Genomic DNA, 17,874 nt, shown 5'->3' with positions numbered 1-17,874 from the left:
TTCACTCTGTCGCCCAGGCTGGAGTGCAGTGGCACCATCTCGGCTCACTGCAAGCTCCGCCTCCCAGGTTTGTGCCATTCTCCTGCCTCAGCCTCCCGAGTAGCTGGGACTACAGGCGCCCGCCACCGCGCCCGGCTAATTTTTTGTATTTTAGTAGAGACGGGGTTTCACCGTGTTAGCCAGGATGGTCTCGATCTCCTGACCTCGTGATCCGCCCGCCTCGGCCTCCCAAAGTGCAGGGATTACAGGCGTGAGCCACCACGCCCGGCCACATTTTTCCAACTTCTTTAGGGAGATATAACACACTCAATAAAACACACTTGTCTTAATGGTGTGACCTGATGAACTTTCATATATGCACACACCTGGATGAAATGTAGAACATTGCAAATACCCCAGAACATTCCCTGGATCCCCTTCCCAGTCAATATTCATCCCCCTCAGAGGTGACCATGATTTTGAACTTCTCTCACCATCAATTAATTTTGCCTCTTTTTGAACCTCATTGAAATGGAATCACCAACAGTATGTGCTTTCACAACCAGCTTACCTAGTTCATCCTGTCTATGAGATTCATCCACGTTGCAGACACACTAATGGCCCCATGGCACCTCCCACACTCCAGGTGCTGTACCAAGGACATCATGGTTACTTTTTTACACTAAGGCCTTGATATTGAACCCATTTTCCGGATAAGGAAGTTGGTTGAATCAGCAGTTCATTGCCACACAGTCAGGACTTGGAGAGGCTGGAATTCAAACCCCAGAGAGAGCCAGAACAGATTCTCTCTTCTCTTTTCTCTTAACAAACTTAAAGGGACCTGCCTCCATTATACCTACAACCTGGAATTTCCTCACAAGGGAGACCTGTTTCAGGGTTTTGTGCACTTGGGAGCCCAACAGGAGCACCCATTTTACTTTAGTCCCCTATTCCATGGGGAACATGGGCAAGGCAGAAGAGGAGGGGTGAGCAGCAGGTGAGGAGGGCATCTCAGGAGGCCCAGACCTAGGCAGAAAAGGTTTGACAGCAAGAGAACGAAGAGGTTCATTCATTTAGTCAGTCAATATTTATTGAATGCCTGCTGTATGGCAGGCACTGTCCTAGGCACTTACTTTTTGGTTATCTACCTGTATGTATCAAACCACTCTAAAATGCAGTGGCTTAAAATGGACAACAAACATTTATTATCTCTCACAGCTTTATAAGTTGGCTGGGCAGTTCTTCCACTGATCTCACTGAGGGACTTTTATGCTGCTGCAGCCAGATGGCAGCTGGAACTGAAGTCATCTGGGAGCTAGACTGGGCTGGCTGAGTCAAGATGGTGGCCTTATATGTCGGGCACCCTGGAAAGGACCCGGAAGGCTGGGCTCGGCTGGGACTAGTGCATTGCTGGGATTCCTTCTCTCTTTCTGTCCTCTATGGGCCCCTCCTTCTCCATGTGGCTTTTCCACATCTCCTCTCCATGTGGATTTCTCCAAGAGGGTATCCAGACTTCTTACATCACAGCTCCTAGAAGTAATAAAGTGGAAGTCACCAAGTCTTATTAAAGCTTAGGCCTGGCAATGGCATGGCACCACTTTGGCCATATCTTCCTGCTTAAGGTGAGTTACAAGCCTGGACCAGATTCAGCATGGGAGCGAACCCTACAAGGGAATGAATATCCTCCAGGGCCATCTTTGGAGAGTAGCTACCACCCCGCAAAACAGAAAATCATTTTCTTTTTTCATTTATTCAACAGACACTCACTGTCAGGCACATAGTCGCTTCTTAAATAGAGTATAGTTAAAGTAAACACCACTTTTGTTTGACTCACTATCATTCAGGATACCAGCCACTGAGAAGCTCTGTAAAGGGTAAATAACATTCATTGAGAGTTTACTGCATACCAGACCCTGAGCTCAGTGCTTTATGACGTCTAACTCATTTACTCCTTATTCATTTTCCCTCCTTTGAAGTAGGTGTTATTGTTTGTCCTATTTTCTAGATCACTTAGAAAATAGGTTATCTATTGCTGAATAACAAACCACCCCCAAACTTAGTGGTTTAAAACAACAATAATCATTTATTATCATTCGTGGTTTATTTGGATCAGCTGGGAAGTTCTGGCTTGGGGTCTCATGATGTTGTAGTCAGACTGTGACTGAGGATAGGGTCACTTTCTTTTTTTTTTTTTTTGAGACAGAGTTTCGCTCTTTTTGCCCAGGCTGGAGTGCAATGGCGCGATCTCGGCTCACCGCAACCTCCGCCTCCCGGGTTCAAGCGATTCTCCTGCCTCAGCCTCCCGAGTAGCTGGGATTACAGGCATGTGCCACCACCCCGGCTAATTTTGTATTTTTAGTAGAGACGGGGTTTCTCCATGTTGGTCAGGCTGGTCTTGAACTCCCGACCTCAGGTGATCCACCTGCCTCGGCCTCCCAAAGTGCTGGGATTACAAGCGTGAGCCACCGCGCCCGGCATGGTTGGGGTCACTTTCAAGGCTTCTTCACTCACAGGTCTGGCGCCTGGGCTGGGAGGACACAAACAAGCGGAGGCTGCGAAAGCCAGGGTCTTTCAGGCATCTCTCTATCTATGTGGCTCTCCACATGAGCTCTCCAACATGGTAGCCCCAAGATAGCCGGACTTTTTTTTTTGAAACGGAGTTTCGCTCTTGTTGCCCAGGCTGGAGTGCAATGACGCAATCTCGGCTCACTGCAACCTCTGCCTCCTGGGTTCAAGCAATTCTCCTGCCTCAACCTTCTGAGTAGCTGGGATTACAGGCACCCACCACCACGCCTTTTTTGTATTTTTAGTAGAGATAGGGTTTCTCCATGTTGGCCAGGCTGGTCTCGAACTCCTGACCTCAGGTGATCCACCCGCCTTGGCCTCCCAAAGTGCTGAAATTACAGGCGTAAGCCACCTTGCCCGGCTATTGCTGGAGTTTTTTACATGGTCACTCAGTGATCCAAAGGCACATATCCAGAGAGACAGAAACGGAGTCACTTTTCCTAACCCAGAACTTGGAAGCCATGCAGTGTCATTTATACCTCATTCTATTTGTTAAGGCAGTTAAAAAGGCCTGCCCAACACTATTCACAATAGCAAAGACTTGGAACCAACCCAAATGTCCATCAGTGATAGACTGGATTAAGAAAATGTGGCACATATACACCATGGAATGCTATGCAGCCATAAAAAAGGATGAGTTCATGTCCTTTGTAGAGACATGGATGAAGCTGGAAATCATCATTCTGAGCAAACTATCACAAGGACAGAAAACCAGACACTGCATGTTCTCACTCATAGGTGGGAACTGAACAATGAGAACACTCGGACACCGGGTGGGGAACATCACATACCAGGGCCTGTTGTGGGGTGGGGGGATGGAGGAGGGATAGCAGTAGGAGATATACCTAATGGACAAGTTAATGGGTGCATCACACCAACACGGCACATGTATACATATGTAACAAACCTGCACGTTGTGCACATGTACCCTAGAACTTAAAGTATTAAAAAAAAAAAAAACAAAGACTCAGTGCAACAACAACAACAACAAAAAGACCTGCCCAGGTACAGCAGGAGGGAGAAACAGTTCCATTTCTTGATAGGAAATGTGTCAACAATCTGAGCCATATTTAAAACCACCATAGTCTATCACCTGGACATAAGTTATTTACATTCCTTTCACATACAAAATATACTCATTCTTTTCCAAAGATCCCCCAAACTCTCATCTATTATGGCATCAGATTTAGGCTAGAAAGGTCTAGGGTCCCATTATATAAACCATCCAGGTATGGAGGGAGTTCCTCAGATGCAATTTCTCAGGCACATTTCCTTAAGTACTATTCCTCTTTATTCAGAGACTTGTGAACTAAAGAGACAAGTTGTCTGCTACTGGACCAGGCGCAGTGACTCACATCTGTAATCCCAGCACTTTGGAAGGCCAAGGCAGTTGGATCACCTGAGGTCAGGAGTTCAAGACCAGCCTAAACAACATGGTTAAACTCTGTCTCTACTAAAAATATAAAAATTAGCTGGGCATGGTGGCAGGCACCTGTAATCCCAGCTACTCAGCAGGAGAAGAATCGCTTGAACCCAAGAGGCGGAGGTTGCAGTGAGCCAAGATCACACCATTGCACTCCAGCCTGGGCAAAAAGAGTGAAACGCTGTGTCAAAAAAAAAAGAAAGTTATCTGCTATTTACACACTGAACATCCAATGATGAGATAGGCATAGCGTAGCCACTATAAACACTCTTATTCAAGAGAGGGGAAAGGAGGCACACAGCCATGACTGGTCCATAGCAATTCTGAAATCCATTCAGGCTCATATTGTATTGCCAATTTCTTGATTAGGGTTCAGTCCTACTGCCTGGGAATGATTCTTTGTGGTTTTTGGCTCTGTTCTCTAGATTCTTGGTTCTACCTTCTGAATCATCCTTCTTTCTCTATAAAAAATGGCTGGTGATATGGTTTGGTTGTGTCCCCACCCAAATCTCATCTTAAATTCCCACATGTTGTGGGAGGGACCTGGTGGGAGGTAACTGAATCTTGGGGGCAAGTCTTTCCCATGCTGTTCTTGTGATAGTGAATAAGACTCACGAGATCTGATGGTTTTAAAAAGAGAAGTTTCCCTGCACAAGCTCATCATCTCTTTGCCTGCCACCATCCATGTAAGATGTGACTTGCTCCTCATTGCCTTCTGCCATGATTGGGAGGCTTCCCCAGCCATGTGGAACTGTAAGTCCAATTAAACCTCTTTCTTATGTAAATTGCCCAGTCTCAGGTATGTCTTTATCAGCAGTGTGAAAACAGACTAATACATCTGGTGTTTCCAACTGAGTAGTTTTCAGCCTGTTTCCTTCCTATAGAATTTTGGGGGTCCAAAAGCCTTTTTTCATTTCATACTATTCTGACCCTTTTTGCCCAAGCTGGTGGTGCTTCTGACAAAATAATTATATTAAAAACTGTGTGGGTTTCCCATGAATCTTACTGGGGCTCACCCTATTAGTCAAAAGCTATAACCACACATTTCATCAAGAAAACATTCTCTACATTCTTCTTGTGAGGCTGATGTAAAACAATTTACTTAGGATACTTCCTGTTGTTTAATGAAGAGGATCTGTGAGGCACACTCTTTTTTATTTTATTTTTAATTTGTTTTTATTTTAATAGGAAATGCTTCATGAATTTGCATGTCATCCTTGCACAGGGGCCATGCTAACCTTTTCTGTATTGTTCCAATTTTAGTATATGTGCTGCTGAAGCGAGCACTGAGGCACACTCTTGAAATACTTAGAGGGCCTTTGTGTATTCAAAATATTTTATGAAGCCTTAGATATTTCTGAGATTTTAACAAAGGTTCTTGTAGTCCCACTCTGGATTTTATCTTTGTCCTGAAGCCCTTTCATACTTTGAGAATCTTTTGCCATCTGGGAGGCTGAGAATGAGAACCAGATTTATTTTCAAACCCAGCAAGCCCCTGACTCCTTTATATATTTTATAAATTTTGCTTGAAAGTTAAAGCTTCCTTTTAACTCATCTTTCTCTGTCTTTATCATATACAGCTAAAATAATCCAACTAGCATTGTCTTTTCTTCTTTTTTTTTGGAATGAAGTTTCACTCTTATTGCCCAGGCTGGAGCGCAATGGCATGATCTCGGCTCACTGCAACCTCTGCCTCCCGGGTTCAAGTGATTCTCCTGACTCAGCCTCCCGAGTAGCTGGGATTATAGGTGCCCGCCACCATGCCCAGCTAATTTTTGTATATTTAGTAGAGACGAGGTCTCACCATATTGACCAGGCTGGTCTTGAACTTCTGACCTCAGGTGATCTACCTGCCTCGGCCTCCCAAAGTGCTAGGATTACAGGTGTGAGCCACCACGCCCAGCCCAACTAGCATTTTCTAATCCAACTAGCATTTTCAACAGTCTGCTTAAAAATTGTTTTAGCCCAAACCATTAGTTCATTAGGCATATTTTCTTCTTCTTTTTTCTTTTTTTTTGAGACAGAGTCTCACTCTGTCACCCAGGCTGGAGGACAGTGGGACAGTCTCAGCCCACTGCAACCTCTGCCCCCTGGGCTCAAGCAATTCTGCAGCCTTAGCCTTCCAAGTAGTTGGGATTACAGGCATGAGCCACCAAGCCCAGCTAATTTTTGTATTTTTAGTAAAGAAGGCATTTCACCGTGTTGGCCAGGCTGGTCTCAAACTACTGACCTCATGTGATCTGCCCATCTCAGCCTCCCAAAGTGCTGGGATTACAGGTGTGAGCCACCATGTCTGGCCTTCATTAGGCACATTTTCTATTGCTCATATAGCTTCGAGTGACAATGTTGCTAACTTTCTTCCACTACATAATAAGGGTTTGTCCCCTTTCCTTCTGCTTCCAATAACATTTTCTTACTTTCCTTTAAGCCCTCATCAGCTACTTCCTTGAGAACTATCAGACTTCCATCGACAATATCCTCAAAGTCCTTACAATCTCTGCCCATCTCCCAGTCCTAAAGCCACATGACTTAGGTTCTGTGATGGCAGCATTCCATCTCCAGGTTGTAGAAAAGTCTGCATCAACTATCTATTGCATGATAAGAAACCATCCCCAAACAGTGGTCTTAAGACAACAACAATCATTTATTTTGTTCATGAAATGTGAGGGTTGACGGGGACTAAGCTAGGCACTTCTCATTGAGGGTGTCTCATGAGTTTGCAGTCAATTGGTGGCTGGGGCTGAGGTCAGCTCAAATGCTGGGGTCTAGACTAGAAGGTTCACACTGCTTGGGGCTGGATGACTGGGGCTTCTCAGGAATCTCTCACTTTAAATGCAGTCCCTCTACAAGGCAGCCTCAGGGTAGCTGAGTTTCTTTCACAGCAGCTGAAGCCTCCCCACACAAGTGTCCCTAAAGGAATCATCAGAAGCTGCAGGGTCTTTTCTAACCTAACCTTGGAAATTACACAGTGCCACTTTTGCCACATTCTATTTGTCTAGGCACTGCCACATTTCCACCCAGTTGCAAAGGGAGGGGACATAGGCTCCACTTCTTGATGGGAAAAGAGTCAAAGGATTGTGTACATGTTTTAAAACACACAAGAGTTTAAGTAATATGTCCAAGGCCAAATAGCTGGAAAGTGATGGAGTTGAGGTTTGAACCCAGGCCTTCTGATTCTAGACTCACATTCTCAACTGCTAGTCTACACTGCCTCCTGTAAGTTGTGGACACAAATGGTCTACATGATTCAGAAGTTGGGGAGACAGGGGTTCCCTGACTTGGGAAAGTTACCATCTTGCTTTTCTTACCCAGCTTCCTTTCAGAAAGGTAGTAGGACTCATATTACCTTCTTTGGGGGTGGAGTGGCTTCCTGACTGTAAAATGAATGAACAAATCCGAGCTGGAGCAGCCTCCTCTCAAGGAATTATCTCTTCCTTGAGATCATTTTTTTCCCATGGCCATCAGTGCCTTGGCTGGTTTCCATGTCACTCTCACTGTGGCCTTCAGACACCTCCTTGTTATCTGTTCCTGTGCTCTTGGTCTTACGTTCTCACTACTAGTTTTTTTCACAGGGGGATGGAGGAGTATCCTTTGGCATTTCTTTCTTTCTTTCCTTCTTCTTTCTTTTTTTTTTTTTTTTTTTTTTTTTTTTTTGAAATGGAGTCTCACTCTGTCACCCAGGCTGGAATGCAGTGGTGCAATCTCGGCTCACAGCAACCTCCGCCTCCTGGGCTCAAGTGATTCTTTCGCCTCAGCCTCCCGAGTAGCTGGGACTATAGGCATGCACCACCATGCCCGGCTAATTTTTTGTATTTTAGCAGAGATGGGGTTCCACCACATCGTCCAGGCTGGTCTTGAGCTACTGAGCTCAGGCAATCAGCCCACCTTGGCCTCCCAAAGTGCTAGGATTACAGGTGTGAGCCACCACCCCTGGCCTATCCTTTGACATTTCAAGAATGTCTGCCAGCCTGTTTGGAGGAAGGCATCCTTTCAAGCCTGAAGATCATTCATCAGAAGAAGATGAGGCTTCTGTGGACTTTATCAGGCCAGAGAGTTTTCCTACATTTCCTTTAAGTCTTGACTTCGAGCAGGTTTGACTTTGAACATCTTTGTCATGAGCCTTAAAGTCCAGAATGGGACTTGCATGATAGACCATGTCCCGTGAATCTTGTCTGGAATATCCCTTCATATTCTGAATGACGCTTAGCTGCAGAAGATAGATCATCCTGAAAGCACATGGTGGACAGGTGTAAGACCGCCATAAATGGAGATGTCATCTGTGTGTTGCACAAAAGGACTGGGCCAAGGAAGTGAGCAGAGTATGGCCTGAAACCCAGCCTGCACTCCACCAGCCACACCTTCCACCCTGGTGAGGGACTGTGTCTGCCTGGAGGAAAGAAAAACTTTTTCTTGCTTGTCCACCCAGAGCCAGGCATCTTTTTCTAACTCAATAAAGATACCATATGTATTAACAGCAGCACCAGGGGAAGGTGAGAAGACAAAAATATAGTAACCTACTCCATAGGACAAGTCATAGAAATCAGCCCTGACAAATCACAATAATGGATTTATTAAATTTCAAGAAAAGGTTGAACAATTGAGCCTCAGGAAAGGATGTAAGCATCTGGAGTCAATGCATCTCCTCACCAGAACATTCCCATTAAAGCAACCGCGTTCTCACAGCTCCCCATCTCCGCCCCAGTTCAGAATTCCAGAATCTCGAGAGAGATAATCTGACTGGCCCAGCTTTGACCCTCTATACCAATCAGCCATGGCCAGGGCCAGGAGGAGTCACAGAATGTAGCATCTATGCCATCGACAACTGCTCAGCCCCCTTGCCATGGGTGTCAGGTTCGTGCCCAGAGAAAAGGCCCTAATTGTGAGCCTTCCAGCCCTCCAAGAATTCCTACAGCAGTGCAGTACGATTGTCTAGCATTTGTGAGCTTCCCACAAAGTCCTGGGAAGTTGATCTGACCCAACCAGTGGGAACAAAATGTTCCTATAGCTGTTTAGCCATTTGATTTCACCCTACAAACAGCAGGCAGTGACATTTTCCATTTTCCACATTTTTTCAAAGCTCTTGTTTATTAATGCTTTTAGCATCAATAAAAAGTCAAATTCTTCATATTCTTCTCCTTATTAAGACTGTGTCATCGGGTGCGGTGGCTCATGCCTGTAATCCCAAGCACTTTGGGAGACTGAGGTGAGTGGATGACTTGAGGTCAGGAGTTCGAGACCAGCTTGGCCACCTGATGAAACCCCATCTCTACTAAAACTACAAAAATTAGCCTGGCATGGTGGCGCAGGCCTGTAGTCTCAGCTACTCGGGAGGCTGAGGCAGGAGAATTGCTTAAACCCAGGAGCTGGAGGTTGCAGTGAGTGGAGATTGCACCACTATACTCCAGCCTGGGTAAGAGAGCGAGGCTCTGTCTCAAAAAAAAAAAAAAAAGAAAGAAAAGAAAAAAGACCGTGTCACAGAAGACTAGAGCATTCAGCTCTGTAAAACTGTTCAGAGGCCAACCTAACATCAGAAATGAATTCTACTTTGGGAGGCCAAGGCAGGAGGATTACATGAGGCCAGGAGTTCAAGATAGCCTGGGCAACATAGCAAAACCCTGTCACTACAAAAATAATAAAAAATTAAGCCAGGGCCAGGCACGGTGGCTCACGTCTGTAATCCCACTTTGGGAGGCCAAGGCGAGAGGATTATTTGAGTCCAGAAGTTTGAGACGAGCCTGGGCAACATAGCAAGACCCCATCTCTAGTCGATAATTAAAAAAAAAAAAATTAGCTGAGCGTGGTGGCATGCATGACTATAGTCCCACCAACTTGGGAGGCTGAGGCAGAAGGATTGCTTGAATGATCCCTGTCTCAAAAAAAAAGAAAGAAGGAAATGAATTTTGGCAAAAGCCACAAAATTAGTTTGTAGTGTCTTGATTGGCAATCTCTTAAAATATTTTTTTTTAATTATGATATACAGTCATGAACCACATAATGATGTTTCAGTCAACAAAGCATCGCATATACAATAGTAGTCTCATAAGACTATGATACCACATTTCTACTGTACCTTTTCTATGTTTAGATACACAACTACTTGCCATTGTGTTACACTTGCCTTCATTATTCAGTACAGTAACATACAGTAAGGGTTTGCAGCCTTCGAGCAATAGGCTAGGCCATATAGTCTAAGTGTGTAGTCAGCTATTCCATTCTAAGTTTGTGTAAGTTCACTCGATAATGTTCACACAATAACAAAATTGCTTAACAATGTATCTGTAAGAACTTATTCCTCATAATTAACCCATGCATGACTATATTTAAAATGTACACAAAATGGTTTAACAGAAACCCTCATAGCCTCTCCCCAGATTCAACAGATATTAACATTTTGCTTCAGATTACCTTATATTTTTCAAAGGAATAAAACATTACAGCTACAGTCAAATCCCTGCCCCATATCCCTTCTCTCTCCCACTCACACAGATATGAGTGCCATCCTAAAGTTGGTGGCATCATTTCCAAGAGTGATTTTGGTTTTGACATTTTGTTTGGCCCTCAGGTGCAAAAGCTTGAGTTCATCATTCTCCTCGATGGCACGCTGTCATCACCGTTCTGTACAGAGACCCTCTCTTGTTTTATTTATTTATTTCTTTAATCCTCATTCACCAGCCCAGTCCCCCATCTATGAATGAGGCAACCACATTAGTGTGTTTGACATCACATCTTTGTCTGTGTCTCTATAAAACATATGTTGCCGACTGGGTGCGGTGGCTCATGCCTGTAATCTCAGCACTTTGGGAGGCCGAGGCAGGTGGATCACCTGAGGTCAGGAGTTCAAGACCAGCCTGGGCAACATAGTGAAACTCTGTCTCTACTAAAAATACAAAAACTAGCTGGCCATGGTGGCGGGCTCCTGTAATCCCAGCTACTCTAGAGACTGAGGCAGGTCAATCGCTTGAACCCAGGAGGTGGACGTTGCAGTGAGCCGAGATCGTGCCATTGCACTCTAGACTGAACGACAAGTCGAAACTTTGTCTCAAAATAAAAAAAAAAAGTTGCCTTTCTGTGCACATGTATTTTTAGTTTATATGAATGATGTGCTGCAGATTTCATTCTATTTCTTGCCTTCTTCAGGCAGCACTGTTTTAAGGTCCATCCACATTTTTGGGTGTACATCTAGTTGGTTCTGCATTCGCCCCATTGTATTATACTTATCCCATTCTTATTCCATTCCCCAGGTGAAGTGGGAGAGAGAGAGGCAAACTGAGGAGATGACGGGTCTGTCCTTGAGACTCCATCCTAGGAGAGGGATACTAATGTCCCCTTTCCAACCACATGTGTACATGTGTGCATGCATATGTGCGCACACACACACACCCCTTCAGCTGGGAACGTGGGAAGGTTGGGGTGTGGGAAAGAAATGGGGAGTTCAATCAGAGGAGGATCTATCCTGGAGCTCTGGTACTATGAAATCCAAGTCGTTGCCTCCTCCAGGAAGCCTGCCTTGACCACCCTGTTCCATGCAGATCTCTCCCTCTTCTGGGGATGGCAAATCTCATTTAATCATACACTAGTCTAATCTAGTCTTTCTGTTACTATCTCCCTGATCAGACTGAAATCCCATTAAAGGGAAACACCATCTCTTGTTCTTTCTGTCTCTCTTGCTCAAGGCCTGTCCCAGAGGAAGTGAGAGCAGGGAGTGGGAAGTTGGATTTTGCTTTATTCAGGTTCCACTTCCTCTGTTTTAGGAACATGCCATCTTTCAGCAAACAATTATGTGCCAGGTTCATAGAAGTCTGGAGAGGAAACGTGCACTGTGCCAGCACTCAGGGGGCCTTTTTCATGGGGAATGTGAACATCCAAACACAAAGCTGGAGGACAAGGTGGAGGGTACACAGATCTGAGCATGTACCTGGGGCACAGAGGAGGAACCGCCAGCTCAGTGCACAGGGGGGCCAGGGAGGGCTTCCAGCAGAGGTCACAACCAAGCTGAACCTGAAAGAGAAGAGTTAAGCTTAGAGCTGGGCTTGGAACAAGGGGAATATGAATTAACATGGGGAGGAAGCAAGAAATCTTGTGTGTGTTCCAGTCATTATGGCTGTGTAACAAATTATCATAATATTGGCATAAAACAACCCTTAATTATGTTTGGTATCAAGTCAGGGTCAGGAATCCAGACAGGGCACAGCAGGAGGAGCTTGTCTCTGCTCTCTGTTGACTGGGGCCTCCACTGGAAGCACTGAAGGCTGGGGTTTGGAATCATCTAAAAGCTCATTCACTCACAAATCTAGTGGTTGAACCTGGTTGCAGGTTGGAGGCCTCAGATCTCCTCCACATGGGTCTCTCCATGTGGGCCAGTTTGGGCATTTCCATAGCACAGTGTTTAGATTCCTACAGCACACATCCCAAAGAAGAGAGAGAGAGCTAGGTGGCAGTTTTAGCTTTTATATGACTTAGCATCAAAAATCATCCCTTTTGCCATAGTCTGTTGGTTAGAGCGGTCTCAAGCCCCTATCCCAATTTGATTAAGGAAACAGAGACCCCCTTCCTCTCAGTGGGAGGAGTGTCAGTCACATTGCAAGAGCATGTGGGTTGTAAGATATATTGTGGTGCGGTCATCTTTGGAAAACACAATCCCCACCACCTGTGTTGATGGGGATGGGAGGGGGTGGGGGAACAACAATAGACCAGTGTCCACTATTACTGGAGCAGCACGTGTGAGGTGAAGGCAGGAAAAAACAAGGCAACAAGGATAGGTCAGGCCAGGTTCTGGAGGGTCTTAAAAAGCACACGTAGAGGTTAGGTGCGGTGACTCAGGCCTGTAATCCCAGCACTTTGGGAGGCTGAGGCGGGCTGATTGCAAGGTCAGGAGTTCCAGACCAGCCTGGCCAACATGGTGAAACCCCGTTTCTACTAAAAACACAAAAAATTAGCTGGGCATGGTGGTGTGTGCCTATAATCCCAGCTACTCGGGAGGCTGAGGTAGGAGAATTGCTTAAACCCAGGAGGCGGAAGTTGCAGTGAGCTGAGATCGCGCCATTGCACTACAGCCTGGGTGACAGGGTGAGACTCCATCTCAAAAAAAAAAAAAAAAAAAAAAAAAGCACACATAGGACAATGTTTACAGATAAAGGAAGACTTTGGAAGCCCCAGGACTCCTGCTCTCTTTTTCCCATCCACCAAGCATCTTCTCTGTGTTTGATCAGAAAATATGCAAAGCCCCCCATGAGTACCTGAAGCAGAGGAACTCTCAGGGTTTAGGCTTTCACGTAAGTTGGCTCTTCAAATGTATGGCAAGGTGGTGGACAGCAGTAAAGCCAGGTCTGTGTCCTGGGAGTTAGAGTCAAGGGTAGCTAGCCAGCAGCTTCCTACCCCTGTTCCTATGTTCGCGTGCACACCACATGTACCTGGCCAAGCCCAGTCTCTCAACCTGAGTCCCATGGATGCTGCTGCTTGGGTGGCAGGTGGAGACTCTTCAGAAGTGTCCTGCCAGGTCCACTTTGAATGGCCCTAGGCAGAGCACCATTCATGCTTCATACACACAAGCTCAGGAGGTATAGGCCAAAGGGGTAGCATGATACCAAGAAGAGAGCTTTAGCTTGGGACGGGAGTCCTGTGTCCTTATCCTGCCTCTGCTCAACCAGCTGTGGGCCTTGGGGAGGACATTACCTCTGCTGGATCTTGCAGGCAAATGCAAGGATTGGACTAGACAGGAGTTTTCTCCAAGTGTAATCCTTGGAACTCATGCATTAAAATCACCCACCCAAAAAACTACAGTGAGATACCACCTCACACTCACTAGAATGTTAAAATCACAAAGACTGACAATATCAAGTGCTAATGAAAAGGTAGAACAACTGGAACCCTCATATATTGCTGGTGTGGATGCAAAATCATACAGCCACTTTAGAATCTACTAAAGCTAAATACCTTCCCTATGACCCAGCAATTTCACTCCTAGACATTTACCCAAAAGATAAAAACACATGTTCACATAAAAAAAGACTCATACAAAACGATCATAGCAGCTTTATTTATAACAGCCAAAAATTAGAAACAGTCCAGGTGTCTGTCTATCAATAGGTGAATGGATCAAAAAAACTGTTTAATCAAAAGAAAGAAACTAAACTATTAATACACACAACGTGAATGGATTTCAAAAACATGATTCCAAATGAGAATAGTCAGAAACAAAACAAATGTATACTCTATGGCTCCATTTATCATGAAGTCCAAAAACAGATGAAACTTTAGGAATGGTGCTAGAAATCAGAGCAGTAGTTACCTGGGAGGATGAGCAGTGGGGTCGAGAAACTGGAAAGAGGATCCATGGTACTTTGTGGAGTGATGGAATTGTTCTATATCTTGATGGGATGTGGGTGACATGGAATTGCACACTTAAAATCTGTGTATTTCATTTCCCTGTTATATCTTATATTTTGTTACATATTATTAAAAGTAAAATATTTAGACTGGTAAAATGCAGTTTCCTGGGCGCCCCAGACTCACTGAGTCAGGGAGTCCTCTCTGGCGAGGCCCTGGAATCTGCATGCTGAACGGGCTCCAGCTTTGGAGAGAGCATTAGACTTGAGGCCCAGGTCCCCAGGGGCGATACCCACACACCGCTCCCTGCCCCCCACCCCGGGACGCCCCCTACTGCACACGATCCCACTCGGCCCTTGGCGCTTCCCCCTCTCCCCAAGCCCCCAGCCCCTCTGCCCAGTCGCCCCTGGTAACCAAGAAAGGGCTTGAAAATCCTCAAAGTGCAGCCGCCCGGGGAGGGGCCGTCCACAGTGTCAGCAAGACAAGGGCACATACAAAATGCGGGGTAATTGCCGCTTCTCTAATTCGGGGCCCTTTGTGCGGCGGCGCGGAGCCGGCGGCCGCGCTCCCAAGCCCGGGCCTTTCAGCCGCCCAGGGGGGGCCCCGGCGGCCGCGCTCCCCGCGCTCCGCAGCGCATAATTAATCGGGCTTCACAGGGCCCGGGACAAAGGCGCCCATTCACCCCGCCGCTCCTCCCCCCGGGGATATTGTTATTTCTAAAAACTGCAGCCAGCTGGGCCGCAGAGAAACGTCAGCTCTGTGGGAGAATGAGCGCCCGGCCGGGCCGCGAGGAGACTGGGAGCTCTGTCTCTCGCGCCCCGCGCGGGATTAGAGCGGCCAGGGAGCTGGGGTGGGCAGGGGGCCCGGGGTCTTTTCTGAAGTCTGCACGACTCCTCAGAAAGCCTCGTGATTTCCATGGGGCCCTGGAGGAGGGCGCCATGGAAATGGTAATGCGGGGCATTGAAGCTGGCTCATAGGGAAGGAGGGGGGTTGCTACCAGGCTGCCCAGGCCGTGGCACGGCTCCCGGGTGGGAGGGGCCGGTGGACGGCCCAGTGGCCAGGCCCGGGTGCCCCCACCTGTACCAGGCCCTCCCGGACACCGGGAAAAATGCATCCAGGAATAAAGGCCCGAGTCTGGGTACGAGGAGCCTGCAGTTAATTTAGGGGCGGGGGATGTGGTGCCTCCACAGTAACCCAGCTCCGCTCCAAGGACCACCAGGAAAGCTGGTTGAAAGCATTGCCTACACACGCCTGGGCCTCACCACCGGGGATTCAGGCTCCCAACTTTCCAGGCATCTGCATTTTCCTAAGCTCTCCAAGCGCCTCTGAAGCCCGCCAACATTTGGTTACCACTCAGCACTGTCCTAGGAAGGTGGCTCCAGTGCTCCACGTCCCATTTCACAGGCGGGAAATGGGCCCAAGGAGATAAACAGACTTGTCCAAGATCACAGAACAGAGATGGAACTGGACCGTGGGCATGTTGGTTGTATACAAAAGCAGAACAGAAGAAGGGAGAGGGTGCTAGAAAGGGGGTCTCAGGCCTCACTTCCTCCCCTAAGCATTCCCTGGCAGCTCGGGGCGTCTGAGCTCTCCCTTCCCTGGCCTCTCCTTGCAGGAGACCTGTCTGCCTGGTTAAATGCCTCCAGCGTGTTCTTCTCTGCCTCGTGGATTTGCGGGGGGTTCTCCTACCTGCTCCATCAGAGGCACGGTTGAGTGCAGGCCCAGAGGCCCCACTGGTTTTATGCCAGGGTCAGTGCCCAGCAGAGCTCCAGCCAGGGCTTACTGGATGGGAGCAGCATCTCATGACTCCAGGGTCCAGGCCTTCTAGGCTGCATTCCTCTTCAAAGTCCAGTGTCCTCCCCAGGCCAAGGAGAGGCCCAGGTCCCAGGTCGGCAGTGCTGGGCTTCACCTTTGCCACTGAACCCAAGGAAACGAGCACCCGTCTATTCCTCCTCCCAAAGCTGGGAGCAGTTGTGAAGAGCCGCCATGAATTTCCAAAACCTCAGCATCCTGAACACCTCCCAGAACAAGCAGAGGCCTTTCCAAAACCCTGCCCCTCCAAGCCCGTCTTACTGAGACATTCTGTCCCTCGGCTATACTCTGGAAAATGTTCTCTCAACCTAAGACTGCCAGTCCCAAGCAGGGCCACAGGCCTCAGAGCCAGACCGCACCACAGGGCCTTGCTCCTCCAGGCGAGTCAGGGAAAGGAAGCTGCCTGTATTTTCAGAAGAGCCCAGGCTGTCCTCCAAGGCCCAGAGAGGGTGCCCAGCCAAGCTCATTTCTGCTGCTACCACGCCATGCAAGACACTGGAAAGCCAACATCACATGACATTCACATCTGTGGGTGGAAGAATGTGCAGAAAACTCGAGAACAAAGTAGAGGGAAGGAGAGCACAGAGTTCAGCCAAGCCTCTAAGGGGACAGACCAGCTGTCCAGTAACAAGCAGACTCAAGCACAGCCGCGGAAGTCAACAGATTTTCCCAGGGGGACCCTGTGACCTAGGCAGCCCCCAGCAGCCAGGCCACCAGCACAGCATCAAGCAGAAAACCAATCCAGCTCTGTCTCCCATTAAATCAGCTTTACTTAAGATATAGAATGACCCAATACTGTCTGAAAATGAGATGACCAAGGCTCAGCTAAGAGGAAGCCAGACTATGTAAAAGAATGTCCTTGAAATATAAACTGAAATATTTAAGGGTAAAGGGGCAATATGTCTCTAAATTTTTCTCAAATGATTTCATAAATGTAAATAATTGGTGAATCTGGGGAAAGGGTATATAGGAATTCCTTATATAGTCTTATTACCTTTCTGAAGTTTGAAATTTAAAAACCAAAACAGTAGGCAGCAGACACACCGAAACATCATGGCACCGATATTACAAATCCCATACCCAGGGAAGGGACTCAGCTCTCCGGTTACCTTCCCCCTGCAACACACAGTCACACTCACACTCAAAATGCTTGGAAATGCACACCTAAGATCTGTGAATTTCATATTATTAAAAATAAAATATTTGAACTGGTAAAATGCAGTCCAAAGATGCATGCCTCTTTCACTGTCTTCTGTCATAGCAATTTGTGAACCCAAGTCAGGCTCAGCGTCCTTAAGGGGAAGGCCAGTGTTGTTTACCTCTGAATCCTACTGCAGCTAGCAATGCACTTTGTAAATGGTAGGCATCTAATCAAACCTAGAATCCAATCATTTGCCATGTAAGGTTTCTAGCTCTAAGTGAGGTGGAAGGAAGAAGAGAAGGGGGTAGGTAGCCACATGGAAGAAGAAACCAAGAAAGATGGCAGAGTCCACATGGATTTTCCAGTCCAGTACACTTATGTCAGAACTAATTTTTTTGTTTTGTTTGGTTTTTTTTTTTTTTTTTTTTTCAGACAGAGTCTCACTCTGTCACCCAGGCTGGAGTGCAGTGGCACAATCTTGGCTCACTGCAACCTCTGCATCCTGGGTTCAAGCTATTCTCCTGCCTCAGCCTCTCAAGTAACTGGGATTACAGGTGCACACCACCACACCTGGCTAATTTTTTGTATTTTTAGTAGAGACGTGGTTTCACCATGTTGGGCAGGCTGC

At 46.9% G+C, this 17,874-nt stretch overlaps 1 long non-coding RNA gene and 1 other non-coding gene across 2 annotated transcripts; both read right to left on the bottom strand.

Moving 5' to 3' along the window:
• Positions 1 to 1,058: 1,058 nt before the first annotated feature.
• LOC126934206 (uncharacterized) lies at positions 1,059 to 16,633 on the bottom strand. Its single transcript, XR_007718869.1, has 3 exons — positions 15,983 to 16,633; positions 11,883 to 11,965; positions 1,059 to 1,509 (listed from the first exon to the last, which is right to left on the bottom strand). It is a non-coding gene; the product is annotated as an uncharacterized LOC126934206 (long non-coding RNA).
• Positions 5,148 to 5,254, bottom strand: LOC126934611 (U6 spliceosomal RNA). The gene has a single exon (XR_007719062.1). It is a non-coding gene; the product is annotated as a U6 spliceosomal RNA (small nuclear RNA).
• Positions 16,634 to 17,874: the final 1,241 nt, after the last annotated feature.

Source organism: Macaca thibetana, chromosome 13 (genome assembly GCF_024542745.1).
Source record: "Macaca thibetana thibetana isolate TM-01 chromosome 13, ASM2454274v1, whole genome shotgun sequence".
Lineage (NCBI taxonomy): Eukaryota > Metazoa > Chordata > Mammalia > Primates > Cercopithecidae > Macaca > Macaca thibetana.
The sequence above is the reverse complement of the archived record's forward strand: the minus strand, read 5'-3'. Positions and strand labels throughout refer to the sequence as shown.